This window comes from Balaenoptera borealis (genome assembly GCF_965194805.1).
Source record: "Balaenoptera borealis genome assembly, chromosome: 2".
Lineage (NCBI taxonomy): Eukaryota > Metazoa > Chordata > Mammalia > Artiodactyla > Balaenopteridae > Balaenoptera > Balaenoptera borealis.
In genome coordinates, this window is record NC_138867.1 from 178821348 (window position 1) to 178840077 (window position 18730).

General features: G+C 36.7%; 1 pseudogene across 1 annotated transcript; it reads left to right on the forward strand.

The window, feature by feature from the left end:
• The first annotated feature begins 304 nt into the window (after positions 1-304).
• On the forward strand, positions 305-3416 carry LOC309624183 (vomeronasal type-2 receptor 26-like; annotated as a pseudogene). The gene is made up of 2 exons: positions 305-1410; positions 2646-3416. The product of its transcript is annotated as a vomeronasal type-2 receptor 26-like (transcript).
• The last annotated feature ends 15314 nt before the right edge of the window (positions 3417-18730 follow it).

Consider the following 18730-nt stretch of genomic DNA (forward strand, 5'->3'; position numbering starts at 1 on the left):
GGGGAGGTGGAAGGGTAAGCTGTGACAAAGTGAGAGAGTGTCATGGACATATATACACTACCAAACGTAAAATAGATAGCTAGTGGGAAGCAGCTGCATAGCACAGGGAGATCAGCTCGGTGCTTTGTGACCACCTAGAGGGGTGGGATAGGGAGGGTGGGAGGGAGGGAGATGCAAGAGGGAAGAGATATGGGAACATATGTATATGTATAACTGATTCACTTTGTTATAAAGCAGAAACTAACACACCATTGTAAAGCAATTATACTCCAATAAAGGTGTTAAAAACAAACAAACAAACAAAACCAAACATTAATTCTTTAGGAAATCCAAAAATGTTAGAACTATTTTAAATATGAAATAACTTAAATATTTAGAGTATGGAATTGAGGAAATATAAGAAAAATCAAATATTAAGTGAGATATGATAGAAGAAATATTATGGACAGTGTTTGCTAAAATCCATGAATAAAAACAAGAATCACAGATGAAATGTATATTTTTCAAGGAAAATATAATTTAACAAAATTGGCTTTTTAAGAGCTGACTAATCAGAATAGAAAATAATAGGAAAGGCCGTTGAAATGGCTCATGTGAATATGATGTCAGAAAGAAATCCTCTAACAATTTTTAAGAACTGTTAAGTCTAGTGCGATTTAGTGCATTCCAAGCATGAAGAAGGGGGAAGTATTGTATCTAGGCTTTCAGCCCTAAGAAAGAGAAGATGACAATTGAGACTCAACTAAATCTTTCCAAAATTGTTTATGAGATGGTGTTTGAACTCCTTACTCACATAGGAGAATATCTTACTATTTTGCACCTCACCTTTAAAGAGCTAATGAAAATCTGTCCCTTGACAGCTATATCACCTCACCCCACTCACACTACCCTACCAACCTCTCTACGTGGATTTACCACAATCTGCTTCCTCAGAATAAGAGAGCCATGCCAGTGTCTTCCAGAACCCTCGGAACCTTATTCACACCATCTCCATATGACAAGACAGAGAATCTCTGAATGGGAAACCTGAGTTTAAAACCCTTCCTTTCCCTTGGCTTGGCTTAGGGTATATCCCTGAATTACAAAGCCATTCTGCCTAATGCTTTCCCCTCTGTTTAGCTGGTACTTCAAGAACAACCAATATGTTCTGGCCTTTCTCTTTGCCATTGAGGAGATCAGCAAGAACCCCCATCTACTCCCCAACCAGTCCTTGGGTTATGATCTCCATAATGCCGTTGAAAGTGACCACAGAACTTTGGCACGTGCCCTGTTTTGGCTCTCTGGTGATCATCAGACTGTGTCTAACTACAACTGCCAGAGACAAACAAAATCTGTGGCCATTGTTACAGTAACAGCCTAGGCATTTCAGCTGAGATTGGAACACTTCTGGAGCTGTACAAAATCCCATAGGTGAGTGGATCTGAGTTCTGGTGAGAGATATTCTGCTTTTCCCCAATGCCTTTCCCTCTCATCCAATCAATGGGAAAGATGGAAGCTGTGTGTATGCATCCCATAGAGTTATAAACACATTCCAGAGACTTCCTCAGAGTATGAGATATTTACATGTGTTGGGAAAAGGAGGAAGGTGATGGAGAAGTGCAGTGCACACTTAAATGTTCAGATTCATGCTCAGGGCCAAGACATCCATTCTACAGCTACTGGGAATACTGACTGATAATGGCTCACAGCTCTTTACATCATAGGAAATGCACACAGCATAGGGAACCTCCTCACCCACGGATAGGACCCTCTCAGGGCACAGACAGAAGCCAGTGTCTGGCAGATATGGGAATAAGAAGCCTGGTTCCCTAGTGTCAATTTGGGACAACACTAAAGGGCCATCCCAGCTCCAGAGGTCCCTGGGGATTGGCTGAGACTCAGCTGCAACTGTTTTGTGTTTCAGCATTTCCTTTTTCCCATTTTTGCCTTGCTCCATTCCCACAGGTATATCTCTGGAGAACCCTCCCTAAACTTTGCACAGGGAACTCACCATCTCAGGTTGTCTTTCCAGGGACCAATCTGACCACCAGCATGCAGGAGATATCACTTCTGTGCATATCAGTGTTAGATTAGGAGAATTCTGTTCTGGAATTTTTTTTAAAGGAAATCTTAGAGAGTAGGGCATTGTAATCTCCAGGAGAACCTAGGTAATGCTGTGGTAATCAATTTAATCCAACATGTAGAATTTAATAAGACAGGATTTATTTACCCACACCGTTTACATGAAACAGGTTCCTAGGATGAATGAATCTCTTCTTCACAAGTCACTCAGGGCAAGGTTTATGGAGACACCACCGCCTGAAACTCATGGCACACCATCTGAAACTCATGCCTTCTTCAACTGCTATTGAAGGAGATAATAAGGACATAGGAACCTTACACAGTCTCTTTTATACCTTGGCTCAAAGTGATACCATCAGTCTCATGAAGCCACATGTCTCTTCTAAAAGCAAGGTGTCTAGGAAACATGGTCTTCTGTGTGCCCAAAATGAAATGAGAACTGTAGAATGTCCATTGCAGTCTTTCTTTTCATCAAATAATCTGGTCACTCTTCCTGTCACAGAGAGAATTGGCTCACTCTCTCCCCTAGAAAGACCAACCCCAATCCACTAAGCTCAGAATCATGTTTTTGTTTTCTTATTCAGGTGACATATGGTCCTTTTGATCCTTTACTGAGTGATAAAGGCCAATTTCCATCTCTTTATCTGATGGCCAGCAAGGACAGCTCTCTCATCCATGGAATGATCAGGCTATTGCTGCATTTTGACTGGACGTGGGTGGCAGCATTTTTCTCTGAAGTAGGGGAAGGGAACAGTACCTCTGGGACCTGAAAGCAGAGAAGGTAAAAAAAAAAAAAAGTATATGTGTGGCCTTTAGTGAAAAGATTCTTTCCAGTAGGGAATTGTATCAAGTAACTAATGTAAATTCGAAGAGGAGGCCCAGAATTTCATCTGCAAATGTGTATATCATACACAGTGATGTGGGATGCTTCTCTTTTATGGACATAAGAGCAGAATTCTATTTAACCCTGGACAAGGTGTGGATTATTGTAGCAAAGGGGGATATTGTTTCGGGTGAGGTGTACTATATAGTGCACTCTTTGCATGGAAGTCTCTCCGTCTCACTCCAGAGAAGGGAAATCCCTCTTTTTAAACACTTTCTCAAGACAGTTAAACCTTCCTAATACCCAGAAGACTTTTACTTCAGTAGTGTGTGGCTTAAAATTTTTGGGTGTTCGCTTGCTGGATCGCATTGTGGAAAAATCGGAGACTGCCCACCAAATTCTTCCTTAGAGTTTATGCCAACAAATACTGACATGATGACCTTGTCTGAACCCAGCTATCTCATCTATAATGCTGTGTATGCAATTGCCCAAGCACTCCACGAAAGCCTTTTGGTGAAAACAGAAATGGGACCTCCAGTAGCTGCAGACCAACCCATGCTTCTACCCTGGAAGGTAAATGTCCTTCAGCTGCAGGTCATGAATAGACAGGTGGAGGGTATCTGGTTGTATTTTATTGAGATGCAGCATCATGACCATACTTTTGTCTCAAGGTCCACAGGATTAGGGCCCAATGGACGCTGAGTTCTTTCACATTGGTTATACATGTATCTATAATTACTAGTTCTATTTGGAGAACTCTACCGGGGGGGGGGGGGTTGTCTTTACTTTCTAATTATTTGTATTAGAAATCATACCAGAAAAATATTCCTAGTTTAGGATGTAATGCAGTCAAATATCCAGACAAGCCTTAACAAAACATAGGAGAACCAAAATGAGTGAAATCTATACATTTCCTTGGAGTGTACTCAATGTCAGAAAATATTGACATAATTACCATAACAGAATCCAATACTTTCATCTATAGTGGTGTACATGCTGTGGTCCAAGTGTTCTTTGAAATGATTGTGGTAAAAACAGAAATGGGGTCTCCCTGATATCCTTCACTGACCCTGGAAAATGAATTATTTTTAGACATAACTGTTCCTACAAAACTTGCAAACACTTTTAAATGTGAGGACAATGATGATGATTATCAACTCAACATAAGTTCCATGGTTTAGAAATGAATTCATCTGGATTTTAACACAGGCTTTTGTGAATCTACAAATCCTTTTCCGACTATATTTAGAAATTTCTGTCCTCATACACAAGGGACAAATACATTTCATCAAGTTGTTGATTAAATAAAATAAACTAATCAGATCAAATAAAATGCATATGTTTTAATAGCTTTTAATATCAATTTAAAGCAAACATGTCTGAATTCTGGAATCCAAACTAAAGCTTCCAACATGTGGAATGCTTAATGAAGAATCAAAAACAGATCTAAATTTGGTAGAGACTTCATGATGTTTTCATTTATGCTGGTAGCATTCTTTACTTTCCAGGTCAAAAGAGATCTCTTAAACAACACCCCACATTATTCGTACAGATTACTCATACCAGAAGGAGCTATATGAATTTTATTCTAAAAAAATGAGGGTTGTTTGTTTTGACCTGGTGGCTCTCTGAAGGACTAATCTAAGACTTCCTTTATTTCATGTGTCTTTGAAATTTCCTAGGGCTGAGGTGGCAACCTGAGTCCTGTTTATTGAAAACATATAAAGGTAAATGGATTACCTGCTACCTGGGGTCAGAGATAACAGTTGGGGAAAACTATATAAAAACTCTAAAGCATTGGAAGAAGGGCTGGGGAAAGAGATGCTTTCGATAATAAAGGCTTTAAAAAGCTCCCACATTTTCCATGGAATCTAGAAGATCATGCATAGTGCTTGACTCATAATCAGAAAATAACATTGAGAAGGCCCTAAGCTCCATTTCTGACTGACCTTCTGGCCTCATTGAAGCAGGAAGTGAAGGCTAAGGCAGAGCTGTAAACTGCCATGTTGAATGTTAAAAGTTTGCTCCAACACACCAGAGAGCACACTTGTAGAGACAGGGAAATAGTTCTTTGGTTTTTTATTTTATTTTTCTTTTTGGTATTTAAGGAAATCTATTTTTAGTCACTAGCTGGTCATTAGGCTACTGGAACAAAGCCTTCAGTGACCATACATGACAAAGAATATGGAATTTACAAGATTGGATCAGACAATGCCCTAAACTAACTAACAACAACTGTTACAATAAGCAATCACTACATTTGTTGGGTAGGGAGAGAACCTGATTTCCATAGTTTTCTCATTAGAATGTGATCTAATATTTCAAATGTTAAGTTTTTATCAAAGAGACAAGAAAGAATGACTCATACTTAGGAAAAATAAATGAATGGAAATGGCCCATGAAGGAACCCCTCAAAGGTTGCTGCTCAAACACTCTAACTGGTGGTTGCTGTATACATTCCTTTGTTGAGCCTACATCTTCATAAGCTTTTGAGCAGTCATGATGAATACTTCTGTTTAATGGTTGAGACAATATCCAAGGTCATGGATAATGACAACTTAATTGTCTATTTTCTCTGTCTTTTTCCATGCCTATATCTGCTGCCTCATCACAATTTACAATCAAACCTGGAATCTATAAAAATAAGTGTTTTGTGGTCTATCTAGGAATAATACAGAACATTTGGTATTATACCTAGAGAAGAAAATAAATTTTGTGTAGATTATTTCAACCTTAATGATACATGAATTGAAAAAAAATAAGCATAGAATTCTCTTGTGACCTAGTGCTTCACTCCTAGATATGTACCCCCCCAAATTTGACACAGGTGTTCAGCTCAAGATGTATATATGACTATGTACAGCAGCAGTGGGCATAATAGCCGAAAGTGGAAACAACCTGAATACCCATCAACCCGAATACCCATCAATGAATGGATAACCAAAATGTGGTATATGCATGCAATGCAATAAGATTCAGCCATTACCAGAAATGAATTTCTGATACTTGTATAAAATTTGAAAATATTATGCTAAGTGAAAGAAGCCAGACACAGAGGGAGAAATATTGTATGACTCCATTTATATGAAATGTCCAGAAGAGGCCAGTCTATAAACAAAGTCAATTAGTCGTTCACAGATGCTGATTTAGGGGACATGAAGAGGGACTCCTTAATTGGTGCTGGGTTTCCCTTGGGATGAAGAAAATGTTCTGGCATCAGAGGGTGGTGAGGATTGCACAACATTGTGAATGTGTAAAACCCACCGAACTGCACTATTTAAAATGGCAGAGTATATGTTATGTGAATTTTACCTTAATCTAAAAGAAACATTGTAGATTTATTATCTCCCACAACAGAGTGTCAAGAGCTCTGGGGCTCAAAGATTAAAAGGCTATATCAACAGTCTCATTAATCCTCTACGAGTTGTAGGTTTTAGTTTTCTCTCATAGGGAAAGTGTTCCCTCCATTGTCACAAATCATATTCTTTTACATTCCAAAAATGTAAGAGAAAAAAATTCCATGAAGTACTGATTTACAGTACAGGCACTTCCTTCCAGAAGCCTCAGGAAAACTTTGTCAGGGATGCACCAAAATCCATGGTTAAGGCATACTTTATTGTGTCCTGATTGTATTCAATACCTTTTTTGTTTTTTAGAATGAGAGGAAAAGTTCATGTCACTAGAGTCCAAGAGATAGTAAACACCCAAACAAAACTTAGCTTCTACGAACAAGAAAGCTTGAGGCTGGGGAGGTGGGAAAGAATGGTTGCTTTGTAAGTATGAGCCTTCCATCTCTAATTTGAACGCACTTTCCATTTTTCAATCTTTCTTCTTTTCTAGCTTCACCCATTCTTGGATAAAATCCAATTTAGAAACAGTGCTGGGGAGCACATGTCCTTAGACGAATAAAGAAGCCATGTGGTGCAGTATGATATCCTGAATGCTGTGAGTTTTCCAGGTGGTCTTGGGCTTCTGGTGAAAGTAGGAGAGTTTGGCTCCAGTAGTTCATATGATCAAGGTTTGGTGATCAACAAAGGGATGACAGAATGGCCTATTGGATTCAAAGAGGTATGACCTGTTTTCAAGATTAGATTTTTACATTGTAAAGCTATCAGAGCAGAATCCTCCTATCAGATGAAGTGTGCATGCATTTAACTGAGCACTAAATTCACTCTTTGAATGCAGCGTTTTCACTCATAGTATGTAATCTTACATACTTTCTCAGGCAACGTCGAGAAGGAGCAGGTTGTATAGGCGATTGTTTTTAGTTTGAGTGTATCTATTCCTGCAGCAGTTGGGTGAATGCAATAAATAATGGTAATGGATATATCGGATACCCTGGTCTTATTTATGTATGGTAAGAGTCCTTCTTATATTTAAACACAAGTAGGTTATGGATGTCAGCTATGACTTTGTAGATTCCATTTACACATTCCCTTGGTTATTTGCATGTTATGTGATCATCAAACTTCATTCTACTTCGTATCTCAAAGCATTGACCACTATTTTCAAATTTTTTCCCACATTTGAAAAGTCCAGGGTAATTTTAAGATGATTCTTTGTGTGACTTTTCAATATTTAACATATAAAAATGTTTCTAATTTTCTGACAAGCCTGTGTCATACCTGGCAATCAGGAGCCCTGAATTGTGTTCATCAAATTGGGCATTTCATAACACACTCTTATAGTCTGTCTCTTTATGGCCTACATTTATTCTTTATGAAGCTACTTTTAGTAGCGTGTCAGCTTTTCACATTATTAGGTTCTTTTACCTAAAACCTACATCCTTCTATGCAGCCAATACGAGAGCAGAGTAAAATATTTTTCTGTACACAAAACTTCAGTATCATGACCACATGGATATCTGCACTGACAGGGTTTTTGTATTAGGTTGTTAAACAAAAGAAAAATAAGGTATATTGCCAGGAACGTATGGAATAAAGACCATGAAATACTTTGGTAAAATTTTGGTTGTCTCTGTAAATAATTTAGAAGAAAGTGGAAACGTAACTTAGTATCTCATACTTAGAATCTAGAGAATATGACAAGGTTGGGATTGAGGAGGAGACACAGTGATGTAACAGAAGGTGAAATGTCCTTTCTTCTTCTGGGAGAAATATAGATATCCTCTGATACCAGCTATTCATGTGCAAAATTATGACCAATGACTCTTTATTTTTCCTTTCAGACACCAAAATCTGTGTGTAGCCAGAGTTGCATTTCAGGATTCAGAAAAGTTCCACAAGAAGGACGGCCAATTTGCTGCTTTACTTGTGCTTTTTGCCCAGAGAGACACATTTCCAAGCACAGGTATAAAAATTTATAATCACCCTATGATAACTCCACTTCTTAACTATTACCAACCAAAAGGTAACTGAAGGCGTTGGTAAAGGAGTCATTATGCACCAGTTTCTTAATTCATGCATTTATTCATTGTTTTGAACACTTGGTTTTTTATGGTAAAGTATACATAATGTAAAATTTACCGTTTAAACCATTCTTAAGAGTACTATTCAGGGACATTAAGTACACTTCCATTTTTGTGCAACCATCTCCACTATCCGTCTACAGAACTCATCATGTCAAATTTCATTGTTGTTACCTTGAAACAGTTTCTCCCACTCTCCCCTCCCCCATAGTCTATGTATCAATATTTGACTATTCTAATTAACTCCTATAAGCAGATACATACTGTATTCATCCTTTGTAGCATAGCTTATGTCATTTAGCATAATATTTTCAGGACTCACCCACATTGTAACCTATGTCAGAAATTTGCATTCTTTCTAAGACTGAATAATATTCCATTGTATGAGTATACCACATTTTGTTTACTCATACATTCATGGATGGACATTTGGGTTGTTTGTACCTTTTGGATCTTGTAAGCAGTGGTGCTAAGAAAATTGTTCAAGTGTCTTTTCAAGGTACTGCATTCAGTTCTTTTGTGTATAAACCTAGAAGGGAATTGCTTGATCTTATGATACTTCTATGCTTCTTTTTCCCTATTGTTACATTTTTTTTCACATGTTGATATAGTAGTTCAGGCATACAGCATAGTCATTAAATATTTTTATAGATTATACCCCATTAAAAGTTATTATAAAGTATGGGCTATGTTCCCTGTGTTGGATAATATATCACTATAGCTTCATTTATACATAGTTTTCTACCTCTTAATTTCCTACCCCTACCTTGCCCTTCTCCCCTTCCTGAGCCACTGGTAACCACACTTTGTTCTCTATATCTGTGAGTTTGTTTCTGTTTTGTTATATCAATTCATTTGTATTATTTTTTTAGATTCCACACATAAGTGGTAACATACAACATTTGTCTTTCTTTGTCTGTCTTATTTCACTAAGCAACATACCTCTAGGTCCATCTACATTGTTGCAAATGGTAGGATTTTATTCTTTTTTATGGCAGAGTAATATTCCATTGCTTGTATGTATATTTATGTATATATATATATGTATATATGTGTAAATATATACATACACAAACACATATATATACATATATATACATATATATGTGTATATATATATATGTGTACACAGATACATAAAAATATCATGTCTTCTTTATCGATTCATCTGGTGGTGGGCAATTTGGTTGCTTTCATATCTCGGCCTTTATAAACAATGCTGCTGTTGAACACTGGGTTGTTTGTAGCTTTTCAAATTAGTGTCTTTGTTTTCCTCTAATACATAGCCAAGAGTGAAATTGCTGGACCATATGGTAGTTCTATTTTTAGTTTTTTGAGAAACCTCCATACTGTTTTCCTTAGTGGCTCCACCAATTTACATTATCACCAACAGTGTACCAGGGTCCCCTTTTTCTCCATTTCCTATCAAACATTTGTCATTTGTAGCCTTTTTATGAGAGTTATTCTAACAGGTGTGAGTTGATATCTCATAGTGGTTTTGATTTGTATTTCACTGATGATTAGAGATGTTGAGCATCTTTTCATGTGACTGGAGGCCACATTTGTGTCTTTTGTGGAAAAATATATATTCAGGTCTTTTGACATTTTTTAATTGAGTTGTTTGATGGTTTTGATGTCGAGTTGTATGAGCTGTTCCTATATTTTGGATATTAATCCCTTTTCGGACATATCATTCACCAATTTTTTCTCCCACTCAGTAGATTGTCTTTTCTTTATATTAATGCTTTCCTTTGTTATGCAAAAGTTTTAAAATTTAATCGGTCCCATTTGTTTATTTTTGCTTTTGTTTCTTTTGACTTAGGAGACAGATCCAAAAAATAGTTCTACGATTTAAGTCAAAGAGTTTTCTGCCCCAGTTTTCTGCCTAAAACTCCTCTATTCCAGGAGTTTTATACTTTCAGGTCCTACATTTAATTCTTTAATCCATTTTTAGTTTATTTTTGTACATGGATGAGAAAATGTTCTAATTTCATTCCTTTAAATGTAACAGTCTAGTTTCCCACCACCACTTATTGAAGAGAATGTCTTTCCTCCATTGTATTTTCTTTCCTCCTTTGTCATAGATTTATTGACCATAAGTGCATGCATTTATTTTTGGACTTTCTATTCTGTTCCACTGATCAATGTGTCTGCTTTTGCATTATTACCACACTGTTTTGATGACTATAGTTTTATGGTATAGTCTAAAGTCAGAGAGTGTGATGTCTCCAGCTCTGTTCTTTTGTCTCAAGTTGGTTTGGTTATTTGGGTTTTTTGTGCTTGCATACACATTTGGATTATTTGTTCTAGTTCATGAAAAATGTCCTAGGTATATTGATAGGGACTGCATTAAATCTGTAGATTGCTTTGTGTACTATGGACATTTTAACAACATTAATTTTTCCAGTTAATGACCCTGGCATTTGTTTCCATTTCTTTGTATCATGGTCAATTTCCTTCATCAATGTTTTGTCATTTTCAGAGTATGGGTCTTTCACCTCCTTGGTTAAGTTTATTCTGAAGTATTTTATTCTGTTTGACATGATTTTAAGTGGAATTGTTTTCTTCCTTTCTTTTTCTTTTAGTTCATTATTAGTGTATAGGAAAACAACAGATTTCTATAGATTAATCTTGCATCCTGCAACATTACTGAATTCATTTATTAGTTCTAATAGTTTTTTTTTTGTGTGTGGAGACCTTATAGTTTTATATGTATGGTATCATGTCATCTGCAAATAGTTCAACTTCTTCCCTTCCAATTTGGATGGCTTTTTTTTTTTCTTCTCTGCTTCCTGTGGCTAGTCTTGCAATACTATATTAAGTAGAAGTGGGAAGACTGGACATCCTTGTCTTTCTCTTGATGATAGCTGTGAGTTTGTCCTAAGTGACTTTTGTTATGTTGAGATATGTTCCCTCTCTACCAACATTCATGAGAGTTTTTATTAATTGGATGTTACATTTTGTCAGATGCTTTCTCTGTGTCTGTTGAGATGATTATGTGATTTATATCATTCCTTTATCTAATGAGGTGTATCCCATTTATTGATTTGTGGATACTGAACCATCCTTGTACCCTTGGAATAAATCCCACTTGATAATTTTGGATGATCCTTTTTATATATTGTTGAACTAAATTTGTTAAGATTTTCTTGAAGCTTTTTGCATCTATAGTCATCAGAGATATTGGCCTATAATTTTCTTTTTCTTTTCTTTTCTTTTTGTAATTTCTTTGTGTGGTTTTGGTATTTGGTAATGGTGGCTTCCTAGTATGTATTTGGGAGTGTTCCCTCCTCTTCAAGTGTTTGGGATAGTTTGAGAAGTATAGGTATGAACTCTTATTTATATGTTTTTTAGAATTCCCCTGTGAAGTCATATGGTCTTGAACTTTTCTTTTGAGAATTTTTTGAGTAGAGATACAATTTCACTACTAGTGGTTGGTTTGTTCAGACTTTCCGGTTCTTCCTGATTTTCTCTTGGAAGATTGCAAGTTTCAAGGAATTTTTTCATTTCTTCTATGTTCTCCGAAATGTTGGCATCTAACTGATCCGTGTATTCTCTTATGGTTATTTTGTACTCTCTGATATCAGCTGCAACTTTCCTCTTTTATTTCTTGTTTCTTTTGTTTGTTTTTTGGGGTTTTTTTCAATTTTTTGTTTGTTTATTTATTTGGATCCTCTCTTTTTTTCCTTAATGAGCCTGGCTAAAGGCTTATCAATTTTGTTTATATTTTCAAAACTCAGGTCTTGGATTCATTGATCTTTTCCATTAGGGTTTTATTTTTTCCTGCTTGCTGTTCTCTATTTTGTTTATTTTATCTCTAATCTTTATTATTTTCTTCCTTCTGCTGACTCTGGACTTCATTTGTTCCTATTTTAGGTGGTAGGTTAGGTTGTTTATTTGAGATTTTTCTTGTTTCTTGAGATAGTCATCTATCCTTATAAACTTCCATTTAACAACTGCTATTGCTGTGTTCCATATGCTTTGGAAAGTGTGTTTTTTGAGGTTTTTATTTCATAAGTCTGTATCACAATTTTGGTTTTGAACAATAAACCAATCAGAAACATAATAGTTTATGTTTATTCATTCAGATATTAGAAACCATCAAATCTGCTTTACCTCTATTCATCAATGAAGTCTTCCATCTCTTTTTAAGAGTATCGGTGTACAACTACCCTTAGCCATGCAGACTCATAGATAAGTGTTCTATATCAGATAAGTGGCTATTCTCAAAGCTTTTGCTATTGAATCTAGCCATTTCTTCCATCATTAAGTATACAGAAAGCATATCCTTATTATTTCTGCCACTCCTGTATCCCAGAAACTCCTCTTTATAACTAAGAACTTTTCAGATTACTTCTTATTATATCTTCTCTGTTTTGGTTCATCGGTTTGCAGTGAGGGTAAAAACTTATACTTGGGTAAAACTTCTACGTTATATCTGATTTTCCCATGTTTCGTTTTAAATCTTTTAGAGTTTAAACGTTTTATTTTGGCTTAATTTTTTTCTGAATGTAGTACTTAGCCAGTTTTTACAAATTGTAATGTATTCTCCTTAAGTCATTTTAAATCATCTTTTTCCAACTTACTTGAACTGGTAACTTCATTAAATAGTAAACTTTTATATATACATGAGCTTGTTTCTTGAGCACCTTTTCTTCTTTTTTTTCTAGATTTATTTTATTAATTTATTTTTGGCTGCATTGGGTCTTTGTTGTTGCACACGGGTTTTCTCTAGTTGAGGTGAGTGGGGGCTACTCTTTGTTGTGGTGTGTGGGCTTCTCATTGCTGTGGCTTCTCTTGTTGCAGAGGGCAGGCTGTAGGCGCGTGGTCTTCAGTAGTTGTGGCTCACAGGCTCTAGGGCACAGGCACAGTAATTGTGGCATGAGCTTAGTTGCTCCGTGGCATGTGGGATCTTCCCCAACCAGGGATCAAACCCCTGTCCCCTGCACTGGAAGGCGGATTCTTAACCACTGCGCCACCAGGAAAGCCCCAAGCACATTTTTTTTCTATTGAACATTGTTTTCTTTCCCACAATAACAAACTTTAGGGAGTATTTGGTATATTCCTTTTTTTCATATCTTTCCCTATGGTCCTTTTTTCCCCCTCAGAAGAGTTCTTATTTTTTCTTGAAAAATTCCCTTTTCTGTGAATTTGAGAATCAACATCTCTACTTTCTAAAATTATAGTATGGCTTTAACTTTATTACTTTGATTCAAGTACTTTGGGGAAAATGAGGTTTTTACAATATTATAACCATTAATAAGTATGGTACATATCTATTTAATCAGGGCTTTTATTTCCTCTCTTTGCTTAATCATGTTTTGTATCACTTTTTCCATTGCGTTTTTTTTAGAATGCACTGATTTGTTATTATGTTTATTATTGCCTTTCTTTTGATTGCTCTGGTTTTATATTCCTACTCTCTTTTACATTTCTTCTTTTCTAATGTAAGCATTTAGTGCTATAAATTTTCCTCTCAGCACTATTTTATTTGCATCCCACAAATTTTGTTATGCTATATTTTCATGTTCTTTACTTTTAATCTGTTTTTCAAGGGTTTTTTTGAGATTTTCACTTGAACGTTAGGTTTTTCAAAAAATGTGTTGATTACTTTCTAATTATTTTGAAATTTTCCTGTTATCTTTATGTTACTGATTTAAGGTTGTTTCCATTATGGTCAGAGAATATACTCTGTATGATTTCCATTTTTATGTCTGGGAGTTTTATGACCCAGAATATGTTCTATTTTTGAGGATCTTCTATGGGTGCATGGGAATAATGTTTATTCTAATGTTGTTGAATGGAGTGTCCAATAAATGTCAATTTAGTGTTCTATAAATCAATTGACTATTGGTGTTTGAAGGCATTGTTCAGTTTTCCTTATCTTAGCTGAGTTTTTGTCTAACAGTACTGTCAATTGCTGAGGAGAGTATTGAAATCCCCAATTATTATTTTATATTCATCTCTTTCTCCTTTTGGTTATATCAGATTTTGTTTTAGATTTTGATTTTATTGTGAACATTTTCAAACATACAGAAAAACTGAACAAACTTTACAGTGAACAAGACATACTTGCCACATGAATTTTACCATTCATGTTTTGCTGTACTTGCTTTATCACATAGCTATCATCTCTGTATCATCAATCAAACCATCTTATGTGTTGATATGTTTCTCTTTCCCCTTTCTTCCAGCTTTATTGAGGAATGATTGACAAATAAAAATCAGAGTCATTTCAAGGTTGGCATCTTATGACTGCCTGTGTTCTAGCTGTGATTTTCCTGGTCCCTGACATGATCCGTGATTTTTCTATTCTTTTCTGGACATTTCGTATATTATATTGGGAGACTCAGGGTCCTACTTAATCTTCCATTTTAGCAAACATTCATCTCAGTTAGGTTTATCACTCAGGTCTTGATATCATTTTGTGTGCCATCATTCCCATGATAATTTAGTTTTCAGAGTCCATGGAGTGGTACTCTGTGCTACCTCATTTGTACTCTGCTTGGAGGACACTGAAAATACAGCATGGCTCTGACATTGCAGTTCAGGTTTTACACTTTGGCATATTCTATCCGTTCATGTTTGCATCATGAGGTGTCTGCCAAGCACTTCTTGGGCAGCATTGAAGAGTCTCTTTCTCCAACTCCTTCCTCTCCAATATCCTCCCTTCCTCTCTAATTGGGTGAATGAGGGATGCCCCATGCCACCCTGGGTGGGAGTGGAAGTTCAGATTCCTACTCCATGTCCAGCGAGAAAAAAGAAAGGCAGTGCCTCCCTGGGTTGCCAGCTGCCACCACATGGGGGCAAATGTGCAGACTTCCTTCTCCGTCTTTCCTGATACTGATCCAGTAGACTATCTCCTACACCACCTGTTGGGGGAGACAATAGGACAGACTCCCACTGATGTACATTGAATAGGAAAGTGCCCACCTGGCCTGCCTGCTGTTGCCTGGTGGGGGTGAGATGAGCAGGAGACCAGGTATCTGGCTTGCTCTTGTTCATGTTGCCCAGTGGGACTGGAGAGTGACTTCCTGGGTCACTTGGTGCTGCTGGATTAGAGAGTCGGTGGAGACCAGGTGGGCAGGCAGGAAAGTGCCCACGTGGGCTACCTGATGCTCTTGGATGGGTAACAGGCATCTATACTTCCTACTCAGTCCCCACTGACATCATGGAGGAGGTCATCCATGGTGTTTGGGTGGGGTAGGAAAAGTGTTGTAAAAAATATTTCTGTTCTCCTGAGATTCCCATGGCCTGACCTTTTGGCCAGAGAGAACATGTTTTTCTTAGGGTTCTGTTTGTTTCTTTGTGCCTGTTGTCAGTTCCAGGTTGCAACCTTCTCTGGTGATCAGTAGGAGATAAATAGGAGATTCAAATAAAACCTAAAGACCTCATAGTTGTGTTATTCCTCAAGTGCTGAGGTCCTTTGTCAGTCTGCCTTCCTCTTTACATCTTTCAGTTTTCATACAATTGCCTGTTTAATTATTTCCACATTTTTAAATTGTATTAGTACAGATTATCAAAGAAATGTGAGTGTATACCATCTTGTCCAGAACCAGAAGACACACCTTTTTTTTCTTTAAGTGTTTAATGCCCTTTTAATATTTTCCATATTGAGTAAGATCTTTCCATTCTTTGAGTTACATATTAGGATGGGTATTATATTTTCTCAAATTTATTTTATTGTGGCAGACGAAAAAACACAACATAAAATTCACCCTGCCAACAATTTACAAGTGTACATTACAATATTTTCAACCACATGCACACTGTTGTGCAACAGATCCTCAGAAAACTGCCCACCCCCCATTGTGCATGACTGAAACTGTACACCCACCAAATAGCTCCCCAGCTCCCCTTACCTCATCCCTTGGAAATCACCTTTCTAATTTGTTTTTGTTTGACTACTTTAGATACCTCATTTAAGTGGAATCATGCAATATTTGTTTTTCCGTATTGACTTACTTCGCTTAGCATTACGCCCTCAAGGTTCATGCATGTTGTAGCATATAACAGGACTTCCTTCCGGTTTATTTATTTATTTATTTACGGCTGCGTTGTGCAGCACGTGGGATCTTAGTTCCCCGACCAGGGATCGAACCCACACCCCCTGCATTGGAAGCATGGAGTCTTAATCACTGGCCGCCAGGGAAGTCCTTCCTTCCTTCTTAAGGCTAAATAATATTCTATTGTATGTATATGCTCCATTTTCCTTATTCTTTCATCCATTAATGTGCATTTAGGTTGTTTCCATCTCTTTGTTATTTTTAATAATGCTGCAATGCATTTTCTCAAATGATTTTCTGGCACTTAGTGAGACTGGAAAAATTCTTCTTACATACATTAACTAGTGTCATAGATTACCTTTCTAAACTTCTAAAGTGTAAATATTTATTACTCTATAGATAAGTCTTGCCTAATTATGATTTGTATTGATATTAGTTCATTAATAATTTAATATTTTTGCATCAAATATTTTGTTATAATGGATTTTTTGTGTGTATGTTCAGGAAGCTTGCATCACCTGGGTTTCCCTGATTCTTAAATATTTAGTAAAGTTTTCTAGTAAACCTCTAGGATAGGAAGTACCTTCCTAGATGTGAGGCAGAAAGCCAAAAAAAAAATAAAGTGATTGATATATTTAACTATATCAAAAGAAAATTGTAGTTTTATTAAACTGTTTTCTACTTACTGTTTGATTATTTGCTAGAATGAGATATTTTATTAATGAAAATAAAGTTCAATAAACGATTTTGAAATAAAATGATATCTGTTGAAAATTTCAATGAAATATGAACATTTTAGCAATACGCTTCCATTGATTTCTTCGTCTGTAAAATGGAGACAGATAATAGCATTTCCTTATGCGTTTCCGTGAAAATACTCAGGAGTAATGTACATAAAATGCTTGTCATGTATTGTGGAATGTAATGCCTATTCCTTTTTCCACCAGGGTGATTATAGCTTGTTTTTTTTTTTAATGCTTGAAGTCTGCGGTTCTTAAAATCTATTTTTGCAAAGTGAACCTTTTTTTAAAAATAAATTCTGCCTAGAGTTTTATGATCCCTTTGGAATAAAAATTCAGGTTTCTGTGTGTGTGTGTATGTGTGTCTATACACATATATCTCAAATAATATTTTAAGTCTTATGAAAAGCTGCATCCCCCAGTCTTTATTCTGACTCCCACAAACAACTTATTTGTTTTTCTGGTTGTAATTCTGTATTTCTAAATTAGCTACTTATACAGCTTTTTCATTTTTCAGCTTTTGATTTTTTCTAATTACCTTCTTCTCTGAAAAAATTAGCATGTAGTTCTCTTGCTATTTTAAAACATAATTCCCCTCCCCCAATATAATTATATAATAAATTAGGATAAATCGAAAGTCAGTGTCTATTGTTTTATTACATAGATGTTTACCATTTTATGACATATGAATCTGATCCAGATTTCATTTTATTTTTGATCCAGATTTTATAAATACATTCTCTTTCTCACTTTTTTTCTCTGGATTTTTTAAATGGTAAAATTCCCTTGTTTCTTTGTTTTATTTCTATCAATTCATCACTGGTTCATCCTCTCCAACATAAATTTAAATCTCTTTTCAGTAGATCCAAATGAATGAGACAATTTACCAGCTTCATTTCCTGCTGGGGGGCATCCCTCTTGGGCCTGTACATACATACACACATACATACATATACACACTGTATCTGGAAGGATAGAGTAGAAAATGATGTTTATCTTTGGGAGGAAGGACCGGGAGACGGTATGGGAGTGAGAATATTTTACTGACTACCACTGTTTGAAGATTTCCTATATGTGTATCTATGACCTAGCCCCCTCCCCCACAAAAAAACATTTAAAAAAAATAGCGTTAGATCCCTATCTACCGGCTTGTGACAGCAAGTTAAAGAGAAAGGTGAATATATGATCCAATTTTTTTTTTAAAATGTAAGAACATCAGTTAAAAAAAAATCCTAAATATGAGCATATCGTTTAATTGGGCTGTGTGAGGCTCCGCGAACATGGGGAAAGGCTTGAAGAAAAGTTGTTTAGTATCCGTCTACCTGTACAGCCTGGGGAATCCACGGAAAGCCCCGCCTTCACCCACGTCCCTGAAGCTGATTTTCTCCCACTCTCCTGCCCGCCTACCCAAGCCCCACCCCCGCCTTATCCCCGCCCCTGGGCCTAGTCTCTGCCCACCTTCAGGTTGAGACTCTAGCACCGCCCCCCAGATCCGGTACCCAGCCACAGCCCCGCCCTCAGTCCCGTCAAGAAACGGGTGTCCGCCCACAACCCTGCCTTCTGGGCTTGGTTCCGCCCACAAGCTGGTACCATCCCACAGCCCCGCCCCTAGAGTGGGTCTCAGTCGCTGGCGCTGACCCAGCCCACTGCCCAGCCTTGCACTCACTAAGCA